The sequence below is a fragment of the Aegilops tauschii genome, chromosome 7 (genome assembly GCF_002575655.3).
Source record: "Aegilops tauschii subsp. strangulata cultivar AL8/78 chromosome 7, Aet v6.0, whole genome shotgun sequence".
In the NCBI taxonomy this organism is placed as follows: domain Eukaryota; kingdom Viridiplantae; phylum Streptophyta; class Magnoliopsida; order Poales; family Poaceae; genus Aegilops; species Aegilops tauschii.
The window spans coordinates 206,814,675-206,836,402 of NC_053041.3; the positions used below are offsets into that span (position 1 = coordinate 206,814,675).

General features: G+C 41.9%; 1 pseudogene; it reads right to left on the reverse strand.

Annotated features, from left to right (window-relative positions):
* Positions 1-2,715: 2,715 nt before the first annotated feature.
* LOC109764889 (protein NUCLEOLAR FACTOR 1-like) overlaps positions 2,716-21,728 on the reverse strand; it is a 28,618-nt pseudogene continuing 9,605 nt past the window's right edge.

Here is a 21,728-nt window from a genome sequence, read left to right on the forward strand (position 1 = left end):
GCGAGTCGATGGCCGACTTGCAACTAGGGCCGGTACAACCATACGTCCCCCTAGTTCCGAGTGGACAGTTGACTTGCAACTAGGGCAAGTACAAAAAGGCACGACGTGTCCCAGTTGCGAGTTGATGGTTGACTTGCAATTGGGCCCCTACAAACATACGTCCCTCCTAGTTGCGAGTCGATGGTTGACTTGCAATTGGGCCCCTACAAACATACGTCCCTCCTAGTTGTGAGTCGATGGTTGACTTGCAACTGGGCCCCTACAAGCATATGTTCCCCTAGTTGCGAGTCAATGGTTTACATGCAACTGGGGCCACTAGAAAAAGTACGACGCGTCCTAGTTGCGAGTCGATTGTTGACTTGCAACTGGGGGCCCTACAAACATATGCCCCTAGTTGCGGGTCGATTGTTGACTTGCAACTGGGGGCCCTACAAACATACGCCCCCTAGTTGCGAGTCGATGGTTGACTTGCAACTGGGCCCTCTACGAACATACGCCCCCGTAGTTGCGAGTCGATGGTTGATTTGCAACTGGCCCCCCTATAAACATATGCCCCCCTAGTTGTGAGTCGATGGTTGACTTGCAACTAGGGAAAGTGCAAAAATATTGATTTCGAGATGACTACTTGCAAATGAGGCGACTACAAATAGCTCTATTCCGGAGTCGAGGGGTTTACATACAAACTAAAATCGGGAAAAAAATTATTAGTGAGAAAACAACTAGGCAAACACTTGCATATGCAGTATACAAAAAATTGACATGGAAAAATGAGTGCATGAAACAAATAGGGGAAAACAAAAAAACGTTCCCTGCCATCTTTGAGCCCAGACCCGCCAGGTCAGGTTGTCCCCTTCTTCGATTCGAAACGAAACAATAGAAATGGATGAACATGGAGGGGAGTGACGACTCGAGGGAGGCTACCGTATCGATGTAATATACTCTCGGCTAGACTCTTCGTATTCTAAGAAAAGCCCAACACAAACAAAGGCAATGTCGGCCCAACAAAAACGAAAAAAGGTAAAATACTCCCGCTCCATTGTATGCCTCCCATCCAGACAGACTCTACAACGCGACGCAAATCAACCACGACATGGGTGATAACTCGACACTAAAAATAAAGACACAATAGATCGGACGGCTGGACATCTAGATGAGAGATCACTAAATTTCATCTAAATGTGTTTTAGAAATCTCGTTTATGGAAGCATCTTTAACTACTCCCCTCACTAAACAAAAAAAAACCTAAAAAAGACATAGAAAAAGAAACAATTTAACAACGCAAACAAAAGATGCCCGTCCGCATTAAAAAATGCTCGTCCGCAGCCCCCCCCCCCACACACACACACACACTCACTCACAAAACAAAAAATAAATAAACGAAAAGCAAATCCCACAAAAGAACACGGAACACATCCACACGCACATAGTCTTATATAGCTCACGTTGAGGCAATGCCCGCACGAATCTTACATGAGCTGAAAAAGGGACAACGGGCCCTGGCGCTGGGAACTCTTCATGTGACTTGTACAAGAAACGATACAAACAGAAGGGTCGAGCCCCCCTCCCCGGTTGCATATCGAAGATGAACTTGCAACTAGGAAAAAAGCAGGGCTAGTTGCATGTCGGGCGTGGAGTTACAACTGAGACAAAAATGTCAGACTCTTAGCTGTGTATCGAGTGTGGACTTGCAACTAGGACAAAAGAAGCAAGCCCCAATTGCATGTTAGGGTGTAATTGCAACCGAGACAAAAATGTTAGACCCGCGGCTGTGTAACGAGTGTTGACTTGCAACTAGGACAAAAAAAGCAAGCCCCGATTACATGTCAGGGATGTAGTTCAATTGGGACAAAGTAAAGGGTCGGGCAGACCCCAGTTGCGCATCGAGGGCGGGCTTGCAACTGGGTAAAAAAATAGGCCCACAATTGCATGTCGGTGGTGTAGGTGTAACTGGGACACTAATGGGTCGTCCCGCCCCCCTCTCAGTTGCGTGTCAAGGTGGACTTGCAACTAGGACACAAAAATTGATAGTGCCTACTTGCGCATCGAGGGTGGACTTGGGTCGGTCCCCACAGTTGCATGCCGAGGATGCACTTGCAATAGTGAGTCAATGGTTGATTTGCAACCTAGAATAAAAGAGGGCCATGCCCAGTTGTGAGCCAATGGCTCACTTGCAACTGGGACAAAAATGGTCAGTCCTAGTTGCGAGTCGATGGTGGACTGCAACTGAGGCAAAAAAATCAAGCCCAACTGTGATTCAAAGGATGGGCTTGCAATTGGGGCAAAAAAATGATCAAAGGCATAGTTGCATGTCAATGGTGGACTTGCAGCTGGGACGAAAAAAGGGACAGGCCTAGTTGCGAATCGATGGTGGACATGGAACTAAGGCGGAAAAAGTCAAGTCAAGCCCAAATTACAAGTCAAGGGTAGACTTGCAACCAAGGCAAAAAAAATCTGGTTGCGAGTCGATGGTGGACTTGCATCTGAGGCAAAAAAATGGGTCGAGCTCCAGTTGCGTATCAAGAGTGGAGCTGCAACTGAGACAAAATTGGTAAAAAAAAGTGGCCCCCAAATACATGTGAGAAGTGCAGTTGGACTTGCAACTAGGACAATAATGGATTGGCCCCAGTTGCGCGTCAAAGATGGACTTGCAACTAGGACAAGAAAAGGCGTGAAAGGAAAGAGAAAACAGAAAGAGAACAGAAAACATGGAAGGACAATTCATGAATTAAAAATAAATAAATAAACATGAAAGGAGAGAGAAAACAGAAAAATAAAAAATAACATGAATTTGAAACAAATAAATGAAAAGCGAAGAAAACGAAAAACCTCACTCTTGAGCATTGTGTGTCGTGTGTGCACATGCAAGTGGATCGGGCATGAGTTGTGTGTTAGGGTTGGACATGCCATTGAGTTGAGCAAGTTGTGTGTTAGTGTTGGAAAGCAATTACATAGAGGTATTTGGTTGGGAGCATATGTCAAAGATGGGCACACACCTAGGTCGAATGAGTTAAGTGTTAGAGTTGGACAAACAACTAGATAGGGATACTGAGTCGAGCACGAGTTGCGTGTCAAAAAGTAGACATGCAACTAGATTAGTCATGAGTTGCGTGCTAGTGTTGAACATGCAACTAAATAATGTCCAAAAAAAAATCATGGTACGCCCCTTATAAAATAGCTTGCTTGACTCTTCAGTTATTCGTCCGCGTCTGATGATGAACATGCAACTGACACCGTAAAAAAATCAAATTTAAAAAATCATAAATGACAAACGAAAAAATAGATAAATGGAAAAAAGGAAACGGAAAATAACATAGCCCGGCTCCTTCAATTTTGCCCGTACAAAAAAGCCTAGGCGCAGACAAAAAAACGAAACAAAAACAGGAGAGCGCCAACGCATATAACGTTGCCTCAGAAAAAACAACAACACATATAACAAAAAAATGCCCACGTACCCAGACCCCGTACAGGAAAAGGGATATACCTGTGCGCGTGATCAAACAGCCCAAAGGCCACACGAACCTTAGCGGCAACGATAAACAACAGTTAACGTCAGGAAAAAAAAAGCAGTTTGCACAAATCTTATAGCCCCTAATCATGTGGTGGACAACTTAGATTTTTTATTTTTTATGCGAAGGACAAATTAGATGTGACATAGCTAAAAAACATCTAGATGTGAATTAGCGAAATCCGATTTAAAAACTAATTTTCAGCTCATGTTCCAAAACTTTAGGCCTCGATTGGGAGCACCTGATAATTTTACCCGTATTTGATAACTTTATGCTCCGTTTGGATTAGCGTTTCCGCTCGTTTTCTGGCCGGTTTAAGATACAGAGCTCCTCCTGTCGTTTTCATTCCAGAATAAAATCAAAGTTACATCCATTTCAAGGCGGGCCTGAGAAAAAATGCGGAAAATACAGGTGTAAGTCATTCCGAGCGGAAACCGGTGGGCGGAGGTCTGTAACAAAAACCCGCTGATTACAGTCTGGGAAACGTGTGTATATTTTACAACCCAAAAATGGCCAACCAATCACGGCATTGGAGACAATACAATCAGAGCTAAGGCACGCCCATGCGTCAGCAGAAGACGAACATATCCTTGTCGGAAGAGATCAGCCTCCGCGCAGAACATGCCCCGACGATTCGTTCCAACTGCAAATTTGCAACAGAGATCAGCCTCGGCCAACAGAGATGTTAACTTGGTTTATTAGGCGCTTGCATACAACCACACTGAATTTAGCAAGACGCTGCTACACAAGAAATCCAATGTACTTTGGCTCCGTATGTAGTCTATATTAGAATCTCTAAAAAGACTCATAGTATTTAGGAACGGAGGGAGTATATATGAGCCGGATATCGGTACCGGACTGGGAGCATGTGAGATTTGGGGGTAATCATGTCTCCTGTTATGAACTAGTAATAATATGGTGAACCTACTTCCAAATAAAAGATCAAACCTCTGCAAATCACTATTCAAGATCCACAATCTCGAATAGTTTTCATGGTATGAATGATAGATGAACTGTGCAATATGATCAAACGTAACCTACATGAACCCAACATGCTTTACAACGGTCCAGATTATTATAACTTTGCTGCAAACTAATACATGAAACAGTAATCTCACCTTAAGAAGGTCCAGTCGAGAAAAAAGCACATTGCACCTGGGATTTGCTGATTCACCAAGCATATTTACAAGCTGAAAGAAATAGATAAACCATTTAGAGTTCCACAGCACAGCTTCAGATATAGTAATACATACTGCTAGACAATAGCAGTTTAGTAACTACCTCCGGATAGAAATCCTTTCTCCCTGGCAATGAGTAGATAACCAAATGATGTCCTCCCCTGATCTGCATATTTAAAACTAGGGTTTAAGCATCGCCCAGACAAACACTTGAGCGGATCCTCATGAACGACAGCAAGAGCACATCATAACAAGTACTCGAGGGAAGGCCGTTTAAATGTTATGACCTTGTATCTGTGGAAGAAGTGAGATCTCTCACTATAAAGCAAGATCTTCTTCTGGCCCTCAAAGAACCAGAGTCTTGCACGGGATATATCCTGCTGTGACGTAGCCCTAATATACGTGCACATATAGACAGTTACTATACGCATAAGACCACAAATAGATTCTCGATAAAATGAAGACTGAGAGCAAATCCCTTTTAGTTGAAAAAATAAAATAAGCTAAAAGAATAAGGAAGGTCCACTTACTCCCCAATTCTACAGAAAGACGCATCCTGGGATTTTAAAAAATTGCTCAGCCTAATATATTCAAAATAGGAGCTGGCGAATAGCAACACTCCACCCTGCATATTTGCATCAAACAATCAGAGAATATTACACATGATATCTTCAATCCACTAACAAAAAAAGTTCCTCCAATGTGGCGGCATTTCCAGACAAGTAAGGCACATCTACCGACAAGATTTACTGCAAAATGCATAACATTCTGGTACACCTCTGACAAATACTGTTGTAGAACTTTCCTGGGCAATAATAACATTAAGTATGTACATCCCACTGCTACAAAATGGTATGTTTGGTTCCATCCATCCAAAATGTTGCGTGTTGTCAGATGCAGCCCAAAGTTTCCTTAAACTCTTAAACCCCCTAAGGTTTTTAATTAATTACCAGGGCCTACTCCTACAGGATTGAAAGCTAATCCTCCTACCAACGTCGAGAAATACCAAATTGAAGTGAAACATGACAGCATTGCAGATATTAGGAGTATACAAGAAACAATACCGCATCTGACTCCTGAATCTTTGGGTACACCTGTATTAATACATCATAAAATAGTCAATAATAGGATATACATATATAGAAGGAAAAAAATGTTAAGAGCTGTTCCAACAATAGTCAAGACCATAAGAAGTGGCCAAATAAACTGTATACGACTTCATAATTTTACACGGCACCAAACACTGAAAGAGATTTTCTGTGAGCCATGATATCATGTCGGGTCAGCACTTCTGTCTACCGCTACATATCCCAGCTTGTTGCTAATTTTTGGTCTAGCTAAACACTTATTCAGAAAATTATCACAACATGGAATCCCCATGTCTAAGTTTACAATTTTGAAGGAACACTTAATTTGGATAATTGGGTTTAAACTTGTTACTCTGCGAATGAGTGAAACTGGCGTAGATACAGGCGGATAGTGTTGTACGCTAAACCACATATTTTCTTGGAGACGGACATGGATAATACCGAATACGAATATGAATGTGGATAGTATTGGTAAGGAATATGACCCTAGTATGGAGCTAGTCAAGTAAGGATATCCTCAGTCAAGAATATTTAGACAGATACTGCAAGAAAACAGAAAAGGATGTATATCGTGATATAAGGAACAACCAACCATACAAGATTTTCGAACTGCAATTGCATTCGAATTCAACACCCTATTTTTTGACACATAAATATATGATTTTATTTGATATGCAGTCATTTATAGATGGAGAAGTCACTTGATAACATGTATTACCTCCGTCCCAAATTAGTTGTCTTAGATTTGTCTAGATACGGATGTACCGAACACTTTTTTAGACAAACCTAAGACAATTAATTCGGGACGGAGGGAGTATATAGTAGCTAGATTCAAGACAATAAGGAGTCAAACCTTTTTAAAAGCAAAATTTTGGGACAAATATGTAGAAGTACGTCATGAGGGGTATGTTGAGATATACTCCCTCCGTCTGGAATTAACTGTCACTGAGTGAGTGAATCTACACACTAAAACGTGTCTAGATACACTCATTTCAACGACAGTTAATTCTGGATGGAGGTATGCTGAGCAAGTAGGCTTTCTCTGATAACCTATACTAAATTTTCCGAATAGTTCTGTTGAAAATCCTGGATAGTCAGATATGGACAGGTATGGCTCATCCTGTATCCTGTTTGTTGGTATTGTGAAGCATCTAAGAAAATCCAACAAGAGGAGGAAGCCCATGCAAATCTAGCTAGGAGCTAGAAGGGTACAGCTTATTCCAGCAAAACGGAGACCACGCACCCTGTGGGCTAAATTCCATAATGCATTTATCAAGCATGCAATACAAGGATAAAAAGGCTCACCTTTGTGCAAAAATATTCAAAGCGGGCATCATCAGATTCACCGATAGAAGATGCATCAAACCGTTCATACACCTGTGTAGAGTTTGGACAGTGAAAAACATTTGTAATTTTATTAAATTATTTTAGCACTAAGATATGTGTTTGTTGATCGAGCCCATCCAAATTTATTAGAAAAAACAGCAAAAGCCCTGATTCTTGGCATCAAAATTTTGCTTGGATGCACTGCACATATCTGGACAGTAAATTTGCAATAATGCGATGCAGTCTGGAGAGACACACGGAACTAACTGACCTGCCGTATTTCAAGCTGTATTTTGGGAAGAACACCTGTAAACTCAGTCACCAGCTTAACCTACAAAAGTTGAGTTCAAGCATGTTAGAAACATGAGTCCAACATGGCAAATAGCTTAGTGACTTCCAGCATAGTTTATACCTTCCCCTCGTAATTTAAGCATAATCCGTTGAACAAAGCATTCATCTCTGCTCAGCAGGCAAAAATTTAGGACATAAATAGGTATATAAAAAAACAAGTAGATGACATTGCAAATAAATTGGAAGGTCAACTTTATGTAGCACAATTAAGACTGGAACAGCTAAGTGCCACTTTACACATGTACAACTAATGCAAGCAATTTCAATACCAAAGAACCCTGCATAAAACAAGTGAACACATACACCACTAGCAAAAATAATAATAATGTTTAGCAAATAAATGCAGATCATGATTAAAAGCAGAGCTAGTTAATTTTTGTCGATGCTGAAAATTTAACTGAATGATATAAGCTGAAGCCTACAAAAATTGGAGTCAAAATGATGGTCAGAGTTCCGAGTGAAATTCAGTACCTGGCGTAAGATACGAGCTTAAGATTATTGTTTGCCGATAGTACCGTGCATGCTCATCCAGGTACCTTAGCCAAATAAAAGAAAATGTAATAAGCATGGGACCGACGTCACAAACATCAAATCAGGAATAAATTCCAAGCCTTTTTGCTATTCAAATTACAGTGAGTTGGCATCTTATAGATAGAAGTACGGCAATAGAACATGTCATAAAGAATAAATATCAATGAAAGAAAAAGGATTACCATGGCCTAATCCGCATCACATTGGTTACATGTTCTTTTGATGGCAAATGATTTAGTTGTTCAAGAACAGCATGCAGATGTGACCAATTCTACATTTATAAATAACAGAGTCATTCGTACCAGCAGGCATCAGAAAATAAGTGCAGCAAATTATTAGACTTGGAAGTTAACCTGCATAGATATCACATCTGCATAATCAACCACCACTATCTGCACAGAACAAGTGTATTGATAATGTAGACATTGTACGAAGAAAATAACTGAATGTGTACACTTACCGTTCCTTTATGGGTCAACTATTACAAATTAACTTGTCACGGTTTCAACTATACAAATTGAAACACAGGGTTTCTTATTATAATACATTAGCAGCTCTGAAGTATTGTGAAATACTTCTGAGACCAATCTACCAAGTTTCTAAAACTAAATTTTTGGTACATGGTCAGAGTCTCAGAGAGCTACAAATTTTAAAATATTCATGAGAGAACTACAAGTTCTAAAATATACCCAAATCAAAGAACTACAAGTTAATAATCCAATGAAATACAAGGTTTAAATTGAATATCGCTTAGCTACAGATACTCTCGAAGAGCGTTGCAATAGCCAGAGCTCCGTCAATTACCATTTGGACACATCCCCCGCCTAACATTCTGTATAAATCAACAGGAATTGACATGTGTAGTTTATTGAAATGTTTGTCCAATGAACATGCAGTAGGGAAATTTAATTTGAAACTTATAGTTTCTTCAAAATGATGGAAAAATACTTGAACTTTCAAGATATTTATTCAATCAATGTTTACATGCTGCCCATAGATTATTTACATATATTAATGGTTTACAAAATGAGCTAATATATAGGAATGGATATAGTAGCAAATGGAAAATATTATAGGATTAGAGTGGAACTAACTTCAATTGATGACAGGAAGTCAGAATCATTTTCCTTGGGACGTCCCTTTTTCTTGGTAACTTCACCTCCATCAATTTTCTGATAACAGACAGGTGCAATAATGTAGAGGATAATAATACTTCAGCAAGAATGTGCGCATTTAATCAGAATAACAACTCAGAGATGAGATGGATTTGAAAGCAAAGTAGTGTGAGGCCACATCAAGATCAAGTTCTTATTACAAATTAAATTGGTGCTTAATAATGGAATAATAAACAACAAACATTTGTTTATAGAGGACAACTAGAAAATGGGATTCTGTTTTCTTTCACCCAACGGGACCGAACCTACACAGTGGATCAGCAAATCCAACAGCAGGTTGATATGTACCTCATGCTTTAAGGTTCCTCTTCTCCCTGTATCAGAAACACCTCCCTACCCCAAACACCCTTCTTCCATAACCTCTCTTTTCGCAAGAACACCTTCCTACCAAAGTTGTTTGCAATTGCCACATAAGCCAGAACCTTAGTGCATCATCCATACAGTATAGTAACATGATAAGTACCTCCCTCCATACTTATGGAACTTTGATGACTCAGGTACTGTCGGTGGTGCATCAACATGCTATGTGCCCTTCCTCCTACAAACTGTATCACCAGTCTGTGCCTAGCTGCCTCGACAAACAACAAGCGCATTGCTGATATGTTAACATTCTTGCTCCATTTTCTCACCATCATTACTGACCAACCAATGGAGACTCAAACTGCCAGAATATAGGGCAGGGGCTGGTGAACCCATCAGGGCTTTGTGCAACAGTAGGATTAATTTTCATCTGTCCATCCCTCAAAAAAAATCATCTGTCCATATGTTTTTTACACTGTCCAGTGCAAATTAGGATAGTTGCCCATGAGGTGTCCCCAGAACAATAAAAATATACAACTACAGGACACATGAGTAATCATTGTTGAAGTGTATATGTGGATTGCCTAGCACTTTCCATCAGTTCAGAATTTGGGTTGTGTTGGCTAGTGCATGAAGCTTAACATGGTATCAGAGCATAATGTCTGGAGTTCAAGTCCTGCCTTTCGCAATTTATCCAAAAATTGCTGCTGCCCCCGTTTGTGTCCACATATAGGCCTCTTGACTCATACCTCTGAATCTATCCACGTGTTGACTTCCTGCATCACACGTGAGAGGGGGTATTGAAGTGTAGATGTGGACTATCTAGCCCTTTCCATCAGTTCAGACTTTCAGTTGCGTTGGCTAGTGCATGAAGCTTAACAATCATGAGTAATTAAGTATATTAAGAAACCTTTGTCGAAGAGTACTTACAAGTTTAAGCGCTAAAGGAGATGCAACTATGATATCAGAAGCATAGAAATTACTGTATAGCTTAACAGATTTCCTGCAGAAGCATTAGTTAAAACATTAGCTTTTAAGAGATCTTATATAAATATATAACCCTAAGTAAATAATAAAATACCAATGTGCAAGGGATAACGGATTTAAGAACATATAGATTGCTAAAACCATGAGATCTCACAATTCAGAACAATCAAAAAGTAACCACAAGGTGCACAAAACACAGAAGACACTGAAACATTTTACAAGATCCAGTTTGTGGACGCTACTGAACAAGAGTCTGAAGTCTTAACAAACAAGTGAATATTAATTATAATTATAATTTTTATAATTGATTAGGGAAGAAGGGTGTTTGGGGTAGGGAGGTGTTTTTGATACAAGAGCCTGAAGTCCTAAAAACAAGAGCCTGAAGTCCTAAAAACAAGAGTCTGAAGTCTTAACAAACAAGTCAACCAAGTCAAATGCATCAAGGATGGAGCAGATCGGCTTCTGGTGAAGGACAAGGAGATAAAGTATAGATGGCGAGAGTACTTCGACAAGTTGTTCAATGGAGAGAATGAGAGCTCTACCATTGAGTTGGACGACTCCTTTGACGATACGAATAAACGTTTTGTGCGACGAATCAAGGAGCCCGAGGTCGGGGAGGGGGGGGTTAAAAAGGATGAAAGGAGGCAAAGCGATGGGTCCTGATTGTATCCCATTGAGGTGTGAAGAGGCCTTGGAGACATAGGAATAGTATGGTTAACTAAGCTTTTCAACCTCATTTTCCAGTCAAACAAGATGCCCGAAGAATGGAGGCGAAGTATATTAGTACCAATCTTCAAGAACAAGGGCGGATTTTAAAGTTGTACTAATTACAGTGGAATTAAGCCAATGAGCCATACAATAAAGCTATGGGAGAGAGTCACTAAGCACCGCTTAAGAAGAATGACAAGCGTGACCAAAAATCAGTTTGGTTTCATGCTTGGGAGGTCGACCATGGAAGCCATTTGCTTGGTACGGAAATTTATGGAGAGATACAGGGAGCAAAAGAAGGACCTGCATATGGTGTTCATTGGCTTGGAGAAGACCTACAATAAGATAGCGCGGAATGTCATGTGGTGGGCCTTAGAGAAACACAAAGTCCCAACAAAGTACATTACCCTCATCAAGGACATTTACGATAATGTTGTGACAAGTGTTCGAACAAGTGATGGCAACACTGATGACTTTCCAATTAAAATAAGACTGCACCAAGGGTCAGCTTTGAGCCCAATCATTTTGTTTTGGTGGTCGATGAGGTCACAAGGGATATACAAGAAGATATCCCATGGTGTATGCTCTTTGCGGTTATCTGGTACTAATCGATGATAGTTGGGAGGGGGTTAATAGAAAGTGAGTTGTGGAGAGACTTTAGAATCTAAAGGTTTTAGGCTTAGTAAAGTTAGAGTACTATATATAGCCATGTAGCGTTTAGTATTTACCCCATTGTACAAGGGGTTTTCTGCATATTTCCTGCACCTGTACATGTATATATACTGGCCTATGGCCCCATGGGAATACAAGTTGCATATTTCCTAACATGGTATTGTAAGTGCATGAAGTGCCCCCTTAGTGGTTTTGGAGTATTGAAGACAAATGGGTTGAGGAACTAATGTGTTTGTGAGCATACACAGGAGACAGAGTCCCAGAAGATTTGGTTTAACACATGGAAGACGATCCCTAAAATTGGATTTCTTCAAATGAAGAATTTGGTGATGAAATTGGTACGGCCTTTGAAGAATTTGATGTGAAGAATTTGAAGCTTGAAGACTTTTGTTTTCGTAGTTTTTTTTCTTCTTATTTGAGTCATAGGAAAATCCGTACTGTTAAAGGGGGTCTAGGTGAAACATATTTCATGTTTCCAAAGTGATGCTCAAAACTTACTCAAACCTATACACAATAGCCGCTTCGAGTGAAGCCTTTGGAAATCTCCGATCAGCTGACGCATTTGCCTGCGACAGTGACGAAGTTCATCTGGTCGCTGACGAATTTGGTCAGGTTGAGGAGTTAGGAGTTCGCCTGTGCGATCTGCCTAATAGTGAGGAAATTGAGTGCCCTGACGAATTTGAGAGTTCAAATTCTGACCGTTGCTGCGCCGCGGGCCAGCTGTCGAGTGGATCCTTATCCTGAAAACGGTCAAATGAGAGAAGGGCATTTATGACATTCCATGTCGGGTTGCCCCTGGCTATAAATAGCCGCCCCCACAACCACTTGTTGGTTGGCTGCTCCGAGAGAACTTGACACTTGTCATAAGAGAGCAACCCATCCTCTGACAACTTTGAGAGAATCCTAAGTGAGGAAAACCCCAGAGCCAAAGTGATTGAGCATCACTGAAGAGATTGATCTGTGTGATTCGACGCCTTTTACCTTTGAAGACTGTCATTCTTCCAGACGGTTAGGCGTCAAGTTCTGTGTACACCAAGAGTCATTGTGGTATGCCCGTGAACAAGTCTGTGAAGGTTTTGGAAGTCTACCTTGAAGACTTACCACGAGTGATTGGGCGAGGTCTGCGGGCCTTAGCTCAAGAGGAATATGGTGAGGACTGTGTGTCCTCTGAGTTGCGACTCAGCCGCCTCAAGCAGATGTATAGTTGATGCAGCAACTGGAACTGGTCTATCAAATTGCATTGTCTTCACCGAGCCAACCTGGTTTCAAATTCCTCAACTCTCCCTTACTTTATTCCGCTGCTGAAGAATTTGTGATCTATCCTCTGACGAATTTGAACTGAAGAATTTCATCAAGTTATCTTTTTTTTCTTCAGTTCTTATTCCTCATGCATGTATGATTGTTTGATTGCATGTTCTTCACTCTTATTATCCTGATTGCATGTACTCTGATTCTGTGATGACTTAGTTTCCCTTGCGTTTCTATTTCTTCACTCTGATCTTCGTCAAATTCTTTAGAGTTTGACGAATTTCTAAAAATCTCCCATTCACCCCCCACTGAGTTAACCTGCGCTTTCAGGTATCAAGGCCTAAGGTCTTGAGTTCAAGTCCTGGCTTTCGCAATTTACCCAAAAAATGTTGTTCCCCCTCTGTGTCCACATATAGGCCTCTTGAGCCATACCTCTGAGTCTATTCACATGTTGACTTCCAGTGTCACACGTGAGAGGGGGTGTTGAAGTGTATGTGGATTGCCTAGCCCTTTCCATCAGTTTGGACTTTCAATGAGTCTCGTCCCTTCTACCCGCGTCCATCTTCCTCGACCTTCTCAGTGGAGGATCTCTTTTCTCACTTTTCCTACCACCAGTAGAGCCCTTGTCCATCCGTCCTATTGCACCTGCTTCTCCGACTATTGCAGATCCGACGTCACCATCTCCCATGGTTTCCTCACCTCACTTGTCACAGGATTTTGCACCTTCATCTCCGGTGACTTCTGCATCTCCATCACCTGAGTCTACCCCGGTGATTCCTCAACGCATTCTTCCATCGTTTCCTCACTTTTATACTCGTCCCCCGTGTGTTGTGGATGTATCTATTGATGTGCCATCTTCCTCGTCTCAGCCAAATTATGGCTTGCGCCCTCGTCCGCTTCTGCCTGTTGATCGCCTTAGTTTCCCATGCGTTGGTGTTGCTGTTCTTGAGTCGACTTCTTATCATGAAGATGTTGTTCATCCCGAATGGCAGGTTGTGATGGCAGAGGAGCTTGCTACTCTTGAGCGCACCGGAATGTGGGATCTTGTTTCTCTTCCTCTGTCCCATCACTTGTAAGTGGGTCTACAAGGTTAAGACTCGCTCTGATGGTTCTCTTGAGTGTTATAAATCTCGACTTGTGGCTCGCGGCTTTTAGCAGGAGCATGGTCATGGCTACGATGAGACTTTTGCTCGTGTGGCCCATATACTACTGTTCGCATACTTCTTACAGTGGCTATGTACACCATTTGTTTGTGTCTCAGCTTGATGTTAAGAATGCCTTTCTTAATGGTGACTTGCGTGACGAGGTTTACATGAAGCCACCACCTAGGTATTCTGTTCCTGAAGGCATGGTTTGTCGTCTTTGTTGCTCTCTCTATGGCCTTAAGTAAGCCCCTCGTGCCTAGTTCGAGCGTTTTACCTCTGTGGTGACTACCACTGATTTTTTAGCGAGTGCTCATGATCCAGCGTTGTTTGTTCACCTTCCTCTTGTGGTCGAACTCTTTTTCTTCTATATGTTGATGATATAATCATCACTAGCGACAACTGAAAGTGCAACTATCCCTGGGTGGTTTTGGTAATTCCTAACAACATATAGCTCATTGAACTAATGCTATTTCAAGATGATCATTTCAGAAAGTTCAATGATTGGCATGGCACGGATTAGGAATGTGGACCCCTCAAAATGCTAAGGACACATATTGACTCAAGCTCAAGACTCTACATTTTCATTTTAGTGATCCAAGATCACATTGAGTCCATAGGAAAAGCCAATACTATTAAAAGGGGATGAGGTGTTGCTTAATGGTTTATCTGCTCAAAATGCTTAGTGATATGCTCCAAAAGCCCTCAACCACTTTCTCATATCCACATATGTCCCAAACCAAAAGTCAAAATCGGCCCTACCGATTTGATCTATCCGGCGCCACCGAGTTCATTTGACATAGTCACTGCCAGAAACCCTAGTCACTTCGGTCTCACCGATAGGGATCTCGGTCTCACCGAGATGGGATTGCAAACTCTCTGTTTCCCTTTGTAATGTTTCAGTCCAATCGAGATGAGCGATCGGTCCCACCGAGTTCACAATGCAAACTCTCTGTCTCCCTTTCGTAACGGTTCGGTCTCACCGAAATGAGCGAATCGGTCCCACCGAGTTTGCCTGACCAACTCTCTGTTTGCCTATTACAGAAATCTGTCCTACCGAGTTTATGTGATTGGTCTCACCGATATTACGTTATGCCCTAACCCTAATGGAATCGGTCCCACCGAGTTGACATGTCGGTCCCACCGAAAAGCCTAACATTCACATTTTGAACAAAATAGGTTTGACCGAGTTTCATGATTCGGTCCCACCGAGTTTGGTAAATTGTGTGTAATGGTTAGATTTTGTGTGGAGGCTATATATACCCCTCCACCCATTCTTCATTCAAGTAAAGAGCCATCAGAACGTGCCTACACTTTCAGCAAACATTTTCTGAGAGAGAACCACCTACTCATGTGTTGAGACCAAGATATTTCAATCCAACCACAAGAATCTTGATCTCTAGCCTTCCCCAAGTTGCTTTCCACTCAAATCATCTTTCCACCAAATCCAAATCCATGAGAGAGAGTTGAGTGTTGGGGAGACTATCATTTGAAGCACAAGAGCAAGGAGTTCATCATCAACACACCATCTATTACCTTTTGGAGAGTGGTGTCTCTAGATTGGTTAGATGTCACTTGGGAGCCTCCGTCAAGATTGTGGAGTTGAACCAAGGAGTTTGTAAGGGCAAGGAGATCGCCTACTTCATGAAGATCCACCCGAGTGAGGCAAGTCCTTCGTGGGCGATGGCCATGGTGGGATAGACAAGGTTGCTTCTTTGTGGACCCTTCATGGGTGGAGCTCTCCGTGGACTCGCGCAGCCGTTACCCTTCGTGGGTTGAAGTCTCCATCAACGTGGATGTACGATAGCACCACCTATCGGAACCACAGAAAAAATCTCCGCGTCTACATTGCGTTTGCTCCCTCCAAACTCCTCCCTTTACCTTCATATGCAAATGTTTTACATTCCGCTGCTATACTCTTAGACTTGCATGTGTAGGTTGATTGCTTGACTTGTGCTAAGTTGCTAAAATCTGCCAAGACTTAAAATTGGGAAAAGGCTAGATTTTTATTTGGTCAAGTAGTCTAATCACCCCCCCCCCCTCTAGACATACTTTCGATCCTACAAGTGGTATCAGAGCTTTGGTCTCCATTTGCCTTTATTTCCATAGCTTTTGGTGATCATAGCCTTGGTTTCACAACCTAGGAGAGTATGGCGTCTAGCGAGGGAAATTACCACCGTAGAGGTCCTTACTTTGATGGTATTAATTTTGCTAGTTGGAAGCATAAGATGAAAATGCATATTCTTGGACATAACCCTGCCGTTTGGGCAATTGTGTGGATTGGCTTGCAAGGTGAATTCTTTGATGGGAGAGAACCAAACCGTGAAGCTATCGCGGAAGAGTTGAAGATACTGCAATACAATGCTCAAGCTTGCGATATCCTCTTCAACAGATTGTGCCCCGAAGAATTCAACAAAATCAGCCGTCTTGAGAATGCAAAGGAAATTTGGGATGCTTTGATTGATATGCACGAGGGTACCGACTCTGTCAAGGAATCCAAATTGGATGTGCTTCAAAGTCAACTTGACAAGTTCAAAATGAAGGATGGTGAAGGTGTCGCTGAAATGTACTCTAGGCTTGCTCTCATCACAAATGAGATTGCCGGCTTAGGAAGTGAAGAGATGACTGATAGATTCATCATCAAGAAGATCCTAAGAGCCTTGGATGGAAAATATGATACCGTGTGCACATTGATCCAAATGATGCCCAATTACAAAGATCTCAAGCCAACGGAAGTCATTGGAAGAATTGTTGCTCATGAGATGTCACTCAAGGATAAGGAAGAGCTTCACAACAAGTCAAGTGGTACTTACAAAACCTCATGTGATGCTCCTACATCATCAAGTGAGAAACAAACCTTCAATGAAGAATTGAGCCTAATGGTGAAGAACTTCAACAAGTTCTACAAGAATAGAAGCAAGGAAAAAAGTTCCAAGTCAAGGTCCTACAATGATAAAAGATCTTCGAGTCGTGAGCGTAATTGCTACAATTGCGGAAGACCCGGACACTACTCCAATGAGTGTACGGATCTCTACAAAAGAAGAGAAGATTCACCCAAAAGGAGAAGTAGAAGAGAAGAATCACCACCAAGAGAAAGGAGGAGTAGAGATGATCGTTATGAACGAAGTACCTCTCGGAGAAGCAAGGATTGGGAAAGGAAGGACAAATCATCAAAGAGCTACACAAAATGAAGACATCAAGCTCATGTTGGTGAATGGGTATCCAGTTCCGACTCCGACCACCACTCTGAGAGAAGTTATCACTCCAACTCCGAATATACTCAAGATGAAGGTGTTGCCGGTCTAGTACTTGTGTCAACCAACTCCTACGACATATTTGACTCACCAAATAAAGGAATTGGAAGATGCTTCATGGCTAAAGGCCCTAAGGTATCACACCCCGAGTATGTTGATTTCAATAGTGATGAAGATGATTTGCTAGGTGATGATGATTTACTTGTTGACAACTCTAGTGATGAAAACTATGATGAACTTGCTATTAATTATGCTAATCAAGATAAAACGAATGATGATGGTAAGAAGGAGATTGAGCGTCTAACTAAAAAACTAAACACTCTTAAGTTAGCTCATGAAACTACCTTGGAAGATCATCGAGAACTTTTAAAGGCTCATGAGAAGTTACGCTTAAGCTCAACCTTGAGCAAGAGCATGGGTTCTTAGAAGCAATCAATGATAATCTTCGTAAGAAAAGTTCTTCTTACATTGCCAAGCATTTACTCTTGTCTACTTACATGCCACAAGTTAAATCTAGCAACAAGAGTAAGAAAGATTCTTCTTCCAGTAGTAACAATAATCATGTTAAATCCAATGTTGTTGCTTCTAATAGTTCTCTTGATTCCACTAACGATTCTCTTAGCCAAGTTACACTTGAGCAAGAAAATAGCTTATTGAAGGGAATTATAGAGAAAGGTGTTTACAAGAGCCTTGCCGGAAGTAAGCAATTTAAGGAAATTGTACGCAAGCAAGTAAGGCACCGGAAGAATCAAGGTATTGGTTTTGAACGAAAGTTCAATGCCAATGGAGTGGAGTGGGAAGAAGATCAATACCCCAAGACGAAGTTTGTTCCTCAACAAGAGAAGTATGATCCTACTTCTTTCGAAGGGACACAAGCTCAAGATGATCTTCCACCACAAGACCACAAGCAAAAAGGCAAGGACAAGCTTCAAGAAGAGATTGATGCATTTGAAGAAGCTCCCAAGGCCTTGTCAAGTGGGTTCCCAAGACTACATCGAGTTCTACTTCATCAAGTACGACTACAACTCCAAGGATTCCCATCAAGATGATGTGGATCCCGAAGAAGAACTAGAGAGTTCTTGAGGGTGACTCCGCCAACATACTTCACTCATATCGTTTTGGCGAGGACAAGTGCAAACAACTTCCACATCTTGCACTAGTCAAGGAGTCACAAACCCTCTTGTTGGTAAGACAAGGGACAAGGTAACCTAATGCTTTCATGGACATCATCTTGTGTGAACATCACTCTATGTCTATGGATATCCTTGTTTGTTCCTTGTGGGACTAACCCGTGTAGGTGTTGAAAGTGCAACTCACTCCAATGGATTGCTCCAAATGATCTACATCAATATTGAGCATCCACATCTTCAACATCTACATGAAGTCATCATCGACAAAACCAAAGGTTAGTTCATCCCTCTTAGGGGGGATATCACATCTAGGAGGAGCTTTACTCAAAATATTGAGCTAAAGCAACTCTAATGGTGTGAACACAATAATGCTTTATGTAAAAGTGGTAACCCCACTTGTGCTTAAACGATGATTGTCTATGATCAAATTCAAATGTTCTCATTTGACTCCTAAGTCAATATACTCATATAAAGATGACCTAGTCATCGTCAATTGCTTGATAGATGCTAGAGTGTTTGTGCATGCTTTGCCACATATTTCATTTGCCATTTTATTGTGTGAGCATGTTGATTGCATATTTTACTCATTCGAGAACATCCATTTTTTGCTTTGATTGTTTGGCTTTTTTCCTTTTTCTTGCCAAATGGATGGACAAGAATGCCTAAGAACTCACTCTAGCTATCTATACTTTTCTCGTCTCAAACTCTATTCATGCTACATCACAAAGTTTGATCAAGTCAGATTCGAACCACTCTGTGTGAGGAGCACTCGGAGTCCCCGATTCATCATAGACTTAAACTTCCAAAACCTCTCTGTGCATTTCAGTCTGACCGATCCATCCACTTCGGTCACACCGAGTTCACTGAGTTGATCTAGGTTTTCAATCTCGGTGCAACCGATTAGAACTTTTCGGTCACACATGAGTTGCAGTAACCGCTTGCGATTCTGCATCTCGGTGCCACCGAGTTGTTCCACTCGGTCACACCGACAGGGTCAGGATATATATACCGACGGGTGAGATTTTGGAAATTTCTTCAAAACCCTTCATCCCGCGCATGTCCTGCTCTGCCGCCTCGGGTCTCCGGATTGTCTCCTCGTCGCCAGCGACCTCTCGCCGCTGGTTTCCGTCGCCGTCAACGGGATTCAACCCCGTCGTTGCCGCCGTAGCGAACTCACCGCCGAACTAAGGTATGAGTTCGAAACTTTGTGCTGTTCCTATACTCCAATTCTTAGCACAAAGCAAATGCCATGTTCTTTACCACGTATGAGATCAATCTATCTCGAGAAAACCTCCATTAGATTAGGTTTGATTCGAAAATTTAGGGTTAGGTTTCCGCCGACCGAATTGTAGAAATCGGCCTCACCGATTTGGCTTAGGCCATTGCACTTGCACTTTTCGGTCTGACCGAAAGTTGCAAATCGGTGTGACCGAGTTCAAATCTCTGTGAAACCCTAGCAATCTCGGAGTCACCGAACTGTGTCTCGGTCTGACCGATTTCACTAGTTTAGACTCCAACAGTTGCTTTGGTGTCACCGAGTTTAACAAATCGGTAGCTCCGAAATGCTTTATGTGGAAAACTAAAACTAAGTTTTTGACTCATCTGTTTTGCAAAATCTCTGCACTTTGTGATGCTCATCCACTCTACCTCATCTATATCTATTCACAGGGTCTGCTGTCAGTTTGCTTTGCCAGTATGTCTGACCAGAGTGATAGCCAGAACAAATCAGAAAAGCAAGTGAACATGAGTGAGGGCACTAGTCCCTCTAGCAGCTATGATGAGGGCAGCAGGAGCACTCCAAGCAATTTGCCCAAGGAAGCTACAAGAACAAGGAAGAAGAGAAACTCAAGACTCAGAGGATGAGGACTATGTGGCTGCTGAGGAGGAAGTGAGCTCCAAGAAGAAAGTGCTGAAGAAAGAATATGGGACTGCTGCTGCAACAAATCCTGGAATGCACAAGAAGGTTCCTGCCAAAAGAGTGCCAACATCCAAGCCAAGGAAAGTTCTAACAGGAGAAACCATGCAGTTCACTATAGAACATCAGATGATGATGTGGCTAGAGGCAAGAAGAAGAAAAGGGCAAGAACCACAACTGCAAAAGTACTTGGAAAATCAACCATGGTGAGAGATTCTGAAGAAGAAGAAGAGGAAGATGATGCTGCACCAGCACCCAAGTCTCAAAAGCTGATGGGAGATGCCATCAAGTCTGGGGCTGCCCCTTTTAAGCCCAAGACAGCTCCCAAAGCTATTGCTCAAGCTTCAAAGACTTCAAAGCCCAAGAGGAGCACACGGAACATTAAAGAACAAGGCCCCGGTGCCTGAGATGGATGAAGAAGAAGATGCTGAAGCCCAAGTGCTTAGGAAGCTCAAACCAAAAATTCCAGATCATAATGACAGCCATCCAGTGGCAGAAGATATGAGCATCAGGAAGGATGCAGGTCTCAGACTTTGGAGACAAAGTGACCCTTATGCTGTGAGGAGAAAGACTGTTGTGGACTATAGGTTCCATACCAAAGAGCAGCAAGATTTCTATGAAACCATTCTGCTTGACAAGAAGCCCATAGTCTGTGATATGAAGTGGGCTAATTGGGAATACATTGATGAGAATGAAGACCACTTTCCAGGTGTGCATGAGAGCTTCAGAGCATGTGGAGTGGACAAGTTTGTGGGTCAAAAACTGACCAAGTGGAATGATGAATCATCATGCAATTCTACTCCACTGCACACTTCTATCCTGATGGAAGAATAGTTTGGATGTCTGAGGGTACAAGGTACCAATCTACTGTCGATGAGTGGGCCAAATTGATAAATGCCCCTGAAGAGCATGAAGATGACTTGGATGTCTATGCCAAGAAAAAGAAAGACCACAATTCTATGGCCAACATGTACAAAGAGATCCCAGACAAAGCATTGGAAACTCACAAGCTTGGATCTGTACATTATTTGTTGTCTGGCTTAGCTACTATCAACACTATTCTGAGGCATACATTGTTGCCCAAATCTGGAGACACAAGATGATCAGAGGCCATTCAATCAACTTGCTGCAACTGTTTGATGTGCCCCAAAATTCAAAGTTATGAGCCTGATTGTTGAAACTATCAAAAGGACAGCTGCAGATCAGAAGAGATCTTA